Source organism: Eurosta solidaginis, chromosome 3 (genome assembly GCF_040869045.1).
Source record: "Eurosta solidaginis isolate ZX-2024a chromosome 3, ASM4086904v1, whole genome shotgun sequence".
Taxonomy (NCBI): Eukaryota; Metazoa; Arthropoda; class Insecta; order Diptera; family Tephritidae; genus Eurosta; species Eurosta solidaginis.
In genome coordinates this window covers 230,875,966-230,883,444 of record NC_090321.1, presented here as the reverse complement: position 1 = coordinate 230,883,444, position 7,479 = coordinate 230,875,966, and positions in this window count along the sequence as shown.

Below are 7,479 nucleotides of genomic sequence, written 5' to 3'. Positions count from 1 at the left end.
CTTTTGTTATTTATTGCTCACCGCTCACCTTTATACATAAACATATACGCAAATGCATATGATATTCAAATATGCTAGCCTTCATTCTAGTATAATAATATAACTTATTTAAATTAATCAACATTTTATATGCGTGTACTACTTATGTATATATGTATGTAAATACATACTTAAATAATTATCTTATAATACTTTACTCCCAATTTACTATTACTATGTTTGTATACAAATGTATGTATTTAAGTCTATAAGTATTTTCACGTTTAAACAAGCCAGAATAATCTATTACATATAAACTTTACTAAATAAGTTTTTCATTAGACAAACACCGACTAAATACTATATTACAACGGTTTTCATCTTGATATTAGAAAACAATACACTTGCTACATATGTATGTTTGACACTTACCTTTATAGTTATATTAACATAGATAAGCCAAACACTAGATTAAAATCAACTTGCCAGTTTGTTATATCATTTATACTTAAGCTTTCATTTTGTTGTTGTAGCAGTTCTTCGCGTCATCCAATAGGTGCGACTACTGCTGTTGTTGTAGCAGTGCTTCGCCTCACCTAATAGTTGCGACCGATCACAAATTCTCATCAATATCCTCTAACGGGAGTCCAAGGAAACTTGCTGTTTCAACAGGGGTGGACCATAATGAAAGGGGTGTTAGAGGCGTTGGTTCCACATTACAATTAAAGAGATGGTTGGTGTCATGTGGGTACACATTGCAAGCGGGGCATACATTTTGTATGTCGGTGTTGGATCTGGATAGGTAAGAGTTTAACCTGTTACAGTATCCAGAACGAAGTTGAGCTAGAGTGACTCGCGTTTCCCTGGGGAGTATGCGTTCCTTTTCCGCATGTTTTGGGTACTGTTCTTTGAGTACTGCATTCACCGGGAAATTCCCGGCATAAAGGTCCGACACCTGTTTGTGGAGTTCACCAAGGACCTGCTTGTGTTTTTTGCTTCATACGCCTGAGTTCTCAGGTGCCGTATTTCCTCAAATTGCTTACGGAGATGACTCCTTAAGTCCCTAGGCGGTGTTGGCTCATCAATCAGATGGCTGTTGGAATGCCCAGGTTTCTCGGTATTCAACAGAAACTGTTTGGTTAGCATCTCATTTCTCTCCCTGATGGGGAGTATTCTCGCCTCATTATGTAGATGGTGTTCTGGGGACATAAAAAGACAGCCCGTGGCGATTCTGAGAGCATTATTTTGGCAGGCCTGTAGCTTCTTCCAGTGGGTAACTTTTAGGCTTGGCGACCATATAGGGGACGCGTAGCACGCAATCGGCTGGCCAATTGCTTTGTATGTGGTAATGAGCGCTTCTTTATCTTTTCCCCAAGTACTGCCAGCAAGGGATTTGAGGATTTTATTACGGCTCTGGATTTTCGGAACAATTGCGGCTGCGTGCTCACCAAAATGTAGATCCTGATCAAACGTCACACCCAAGATTTTGGGGTGTAGGACAGTCGGTAGCGTAGTGCCATCTACGTGAATGTTCAAAATGGTCGACATTTGGGACGTCCATGTTGTAAATAAGGTCGCAGAGGATTTAGTCGTTGATAATGCCAGGTTTCGCGAGGAGAGATCAGGAAGGTAGCCGTTTACTCTGTTGCAAAGCTCATCGATCTGTGGGCCTGGCCCTGTGGCCATTATTGTGCAGTCATCGGCGTAGGAAACGATAGTAATTTCTTCTGGTGGCGAAGGTAGATTTGATATGTAGAAGTTAAACAAAAGTGGGTATAGAACACCACCCTGTGGCACCCCTTGTTTAATTCTTCTTGGTTTTGATGTTTCATTTCTGAATTGCACCGATGCCTGCCGACCACCCAGATAATTTGCGGTCCACCTTTTAAGACATGGGGGAAGGGTAGACCCTTCCAGGTCTTGCAGTGACGTGCCATGGTTGACCGTATCAAAAGCTTTTGATAGGCCTAGCGCAACGAGTACTGTTCTACGGTGGGGGTTTTGATTTAAACCGCAATTTATCTGGGTGCTGATGGCATTTAGCGCGGTGGTGGTGCTATGGAGTTTTCTGAAGCCATGATGATGACAGGCTAGCTGCAAATTTGCTTTGAAGTAGGGGAGCAAAATGGCTTCAAGCGTCTTTGCTACTGGCGGTAGGAGAGATATCGGGCGATACGGCTCTCCCATGTTAGCTGGTTTCCCAGGCTTTAATAGCGGGACCACCTTGGCCATTTTTCTGGTATGACAAAGGTGGAAAGAGACAGGTTGAAAACATGTGCTAAGTATTTGAAACCCTCTTTCCCTAGGCTTTTAAGCATCGGCATGGCTATGCCGTCTGGGCCCACTGCTTTGGATGGTTTAGCATGACCAATGGCATCTTCAACCTCTCTGGCGGTGATGGTAATTTGTGACGCGCTGAATGTATGTTTATGTGCGTGTCTGTTGGCCCTCCGTCTATCTTTGTCGACCGTAGAATGCATTATATATTGTCGGCAGAAAGCGCTTACGCATTTTTTCGCATCCGACAGCACTTTATCGCCAAAGGCGATGGAAACTTTGTCATTGTGCGTAGACGGATTCGATAGGGACTTTACGGTGAACCAAAGTTTACCTACACCGGCAGAGAGGTTACAACCGCTTAGGTGCTCCTCCCATTTCGCCCGCTTGTGTTCATCCACAAGCAATTTGATGCGTTTGTTTATTTCCCTTATTTGAGGGTCGCCGGGATCGAGCTGCCTTATAAGATCACGTTCTCTCGCTAAATTTGCGGCCTCTGCCGAGAAGTGGGGCCGAATTTCGGGAATTCTACCGGCGGGAATGAAACGTGCCGAGGCGGATTCAAAGACCGTGAGGAAAGCACGCTCCCATTGGTGGGCATCAGTCGGGATAGGGAGGGCAGTAAAGCGGTTGTCTGTAAAGGATTTGTATTCGTCCCACTTTCCCTTTTTAAAGTATATGAAAGTGCGTTTTTCTGTGACGATGAAGTCGGCGGTACGCTCGAGCGAAATAAGTATATGCAGGTGGTCGGATGCCAATGTTACCATCGGCTGCCAGTTGACGCAGTTTACGAGTTCTGCGCTCACGATTGAAATATCCGGCGAACTGTGACAGCTTCCTACCATACGTGTGGGGGCGTCTCCGTTTATTGTGCAGAACGTCGTTTCTTCTATTTGATCCGCCAACATCTCACCCCTACTGTCCGCCCGCAAGTTTGAATGCCATAGATCGTGATGGGCATTGAAATCGCCTAAGATAATGCGATTGCTGCCAGTGAGTAAGGCGCTGATATTAGGGCGGTATCCACTGGGGCAACAGATGGCAGGAGGGATGTAGATGTTGATGATTTCTAGGTTTGCATGGCCTGACCGAACAGATAAGCCTTGATGTTCTAAGACTTTGTCCCTGCGGTCAATGCCGGGATAAAATATATGATATTGCACAGAGTGGTGTATGATAAACGCGAGGCCGCCTCCATTTCCGCTCTCGCGATCTTTTCTGTGGACATTATGCCCAGAACAGGCTGCAGTGCAGATCTTGCTCTGAATTTAGTCTCTTGAATCGCAGCAATGCGGATGTTGTGCCGCTTCATGAAATCGACTATCTCCGTGATCTTCCCAGTTAATCCATTACAGTTTAACTGCAGAATTCTGAAGTGCATAGGGGGAGACGTCGCCACTCTGGGAGTAAGTGACGGGTGACTACGCCTGGGTTGTGGAAGGATAGGACGCAGCTGCTGTTGTGGCGCTGGGACTGGGTAAGCATTGGGGTACCCGGTGTATTTGGGTATGCGGCCAGGCAACATGGCGCAATGAAATCCGTCGGGGGTTGCCGTCGCGGATACCAGAACATCTAGGAAAGTGGCACCGTCCATGACAGGAGCTGCATTGGGCGGATGTCGCAAACATATATATTCTGTGCTGGCAAACACAATTGTACACAATTGCTGCCGGAAAAGAGGGGGGGGGGGGGGGGGGGGGGGGAGAAGACGGGCAGGGCTGATGCTCGGCATTTCTCCAGACTCTACTACGGAGATTGTAGGTATGAGTGGAAGCAGCCGTGTGCGTTGGTGGCGCCGTGGGGCGCGAGCAGCAGCGGATACTTGTGGCTTGCTGAGCAGTGGCTGCTGGAAGGTAGCGGGGGGGGGGGGGTGCTAAGGCGCAGACTACGGGACGTCCTAGGGCGTGAACAGCAAGGAGCCACAAAAGATTTATAGAAGTTACGTGGACGTCTGGTTTTGGGATCTAGCCAAGAACAACCTGTCCGATGCAACCATCCCTTACACGAGACATACTGACAAGAGTATGACCGTCCCAAAAAGATTCCTTTCCGCAGATGCAGCAAAACCATTTCTCAGGACCGGGGTCAGGAGACGGACCCGGATTGGGTTCGATACCTTCCCGGAGCAAGAGAATATGGAGCAGTCCCGCTGCGAGGAGCTGCTGGGAGGATGATAATTTGTGGGAGGGAAGCAATAAATTAAATGGGGTTACACTGAAATGACAGTCCTTGGTCGGGAAAAATCCTGAGTCGCTCCGGTACATAGAAGTGCCTTGGAAGTGCGACTACTCTTCCAATTGATCTTAGACTCGAAAAAGATGGTTGGTATCATGTTTGGATACGTTGCAAGCGTGACATACATTATGTGTTTCGGGGTTGGTGCTGGATAGGTAAGAGCTTAACCTGTTACAGTATCCAGATTGAGGTGTGATGCGCGCATCTCTGGGGAGATTGCTTTACTCTTCTGTGGGTTCAGGGTATTCAACTTTAAGAATGGGGTTCGCCGGGCGATTCCTGTCATAGAGGTCCGACGCCTTTTTATTTATGGGACAGCCGTAGATTGCGATACAATTAAGTGAAATTCAGAATGACCCGTTGTGATATTGCAATTACCTATTCTCTTTTCGAACTGAACTATGCCAACCACCCACGTACGCTTCCCACGGCAGCCGATTCTATGTACCGGAGCGACTGGAGATTTTTCCGACCAAGGTTGTCTTTTCAATGTTACCCCATTTAATTTCTTGCGTCCCTCCCACAAATTGTCATCCTCCTAGAAGAACCTTGCAGCAGGATTGAGAAATGGTTGTTTTGCGTGTGCCAGACGATAACGATCATACCAGGGTGTCATGTGCAAAGAATGGCTACATCGAACGGGGTGTTCTGGGCTAGATCCCAACATTCGTAGACCCCGGCATTTCGTTCATCAATTTTAAACAAGGAAAGTAGAAGAAATATAAAGATAATCTTTTCTCTGCCCTACCAATCCGAACTGATGCCCGTCAAGGAACGTGCTTTCCTCAAGGTCATTGAACCTGCGTCGCCTCGTTTCATTCCCGACGGACGAATTTTGGAAATCCGGCCACATTTTCCAACGAGGCCGTAACCTTAGCAAGAGAAAGTGCCCTTGTAAGACAGTAAGCCCTGGCGACCTTCAAATTAGGGACATAAACCTGCGCTGCAGACAGCTTGTAGACAAACCCAAGCGGGAGAAACAAATCAAATGGGGTTAAACCTGAAAAAACTTGGGCATCCCAACAGGCATCTGATTGATGAGCCAACACCGCCCAGGGGCTTAAGGAGTCATCTCGGTAAGCATTATGAGGAAATACGGCACCTGAGAACTCAGCCGTATGAAGCCGAAAAACACAAGCAGGTCCTCAGTGAACTCCACAAACAGGCGTCGGAACTTTCTGCCGGGAATTTCCCGGTGAATCCAGTACTCAAAGAACAGTACCCAAAACTTGCTGAAGAGGAACACACACTCCCCAGGGGAACGCGAGTTACTCTAGCTCAACTTCGATCTGGGTACTGTAACAGGTTAAAATCTTACCTATCCAGAATCAACCCCGACATACAAAATTTATGCCCTGCTTGCAATGTGTCCCCACATGACACCAACCATCTCTTTAATTGTAGTATGGAACCAACTCCTCTAACGCCCCTCTCATTATGATCCACCCCTGTTGAAACAGCAAGTTTCCTTGGACTCCCGTTAGAGGATATTGCTGACAATTTGTGATCGGTCGCACCTATTGGATGGGGCGAAGCACTGCTACAACAACAAACAACAACAAGCGGGAGACACACCTAAAGAACTGCCGCCAAAGAGCTTGAAGAGGTCATCGAACATGCTAAACCATGCAAAGCAGTAATCCTCAAGTCTCTTGCCGGCAGCACTTCGGGCGAAGATAAAAAAACGCTCATAACCAACCACCAAGCGTCCCCAACATGGTGGCCGAACCTTAAAGAAACACACTGGAGGAAAATAAAGGCCTGTAAAAAAACCGCGCTCAGAACTGCCACGGGATGTCTTCTTATTTCCCCAGAAAATACATCATCTACACAGTGAGGCGAGAAGCTGAACATGAAATGTTGAACAAAAAGTTTCTGCTGAATACCCAGAAACCTGGGCATCCCAACAGGTGTCCGATTGAACAGGCCACCCGCCTCCCAAAAACTTAAGAGAAGAAAAAGAGGAGCATCACAAGGCCCTAAAAAGGCGTCGGACCACTATGCCAGGAATCGCCCGGTGAACCCAGTTCTTAAAGATAAATACCCTAAATTCACCTCCCCGGGGAGACGCGCGTCACCTTAGCTCAACTTCGATCTGGATACTGTAATAGGTTAAACTCTTACTTATCAAAAATCAACCACAACATATGTCCCGTTCGTAATGTATCCCCACATTACACCAACCATCTTTTCATTTTTAATGTGGAACTAATGCCTCTAACACCCTTATCTTTTTGGTCCAACACTATTGTAACTGCAAGTTTCCTCGAATCCTCGTAAGAGGACATTGATGACAATTAGTTACTGATCGCAACTATTGGATGGGGTGAATCACTGCTGCAACCATAACAACAACAACGTACGCTTCCAGGTCCTGCTATAGATCTTCTTTTCAAAAATGTCTTTAAAATCTTGTTTTTTAAACCTTCTGTGAGTCGATCTGCTCAAAGCCCTTGTGCACTGTAATCAGTAAACGACTAAAACAACCGAAGAAATTATATAGCGAATCGAATTTTGTATTGGTCGTGAAATTTCGTCAGATTAGTGTTAGATTTAGGCCCAGTTTTTCAGTGCAAGTTTAAACTACAGTTAAAGTTGACTAGCGCTTAACCCTGCCACTTTGACCGCATACATACTATCCTTCTTATACATAAATTATAAACTAGATTTATAAAACTTTTACTTTTTATGGAAACGTAATTCCAAAAAAACGGATTATTCTATACAACAACATATAACACTCTTAATACACGTCCAAACTATCGGGAAAGGTGTCAAAAGACACAGGACCACGAATCCCAAAGCGAAAACTGAAAATTTTATTTCTGTCAAAATATTTACGAAAACCCGAAAAATTACCCCGTCGTCTTGGGTTCAAAACGCGTCTCTTGACACCCCTCCCTATTTTTTTGGACGTGTAACTATTAAGAGGGTCATACGACGTATAGAATTACTCAAAAAACCATTATAAATCGTTTCCATTATTTT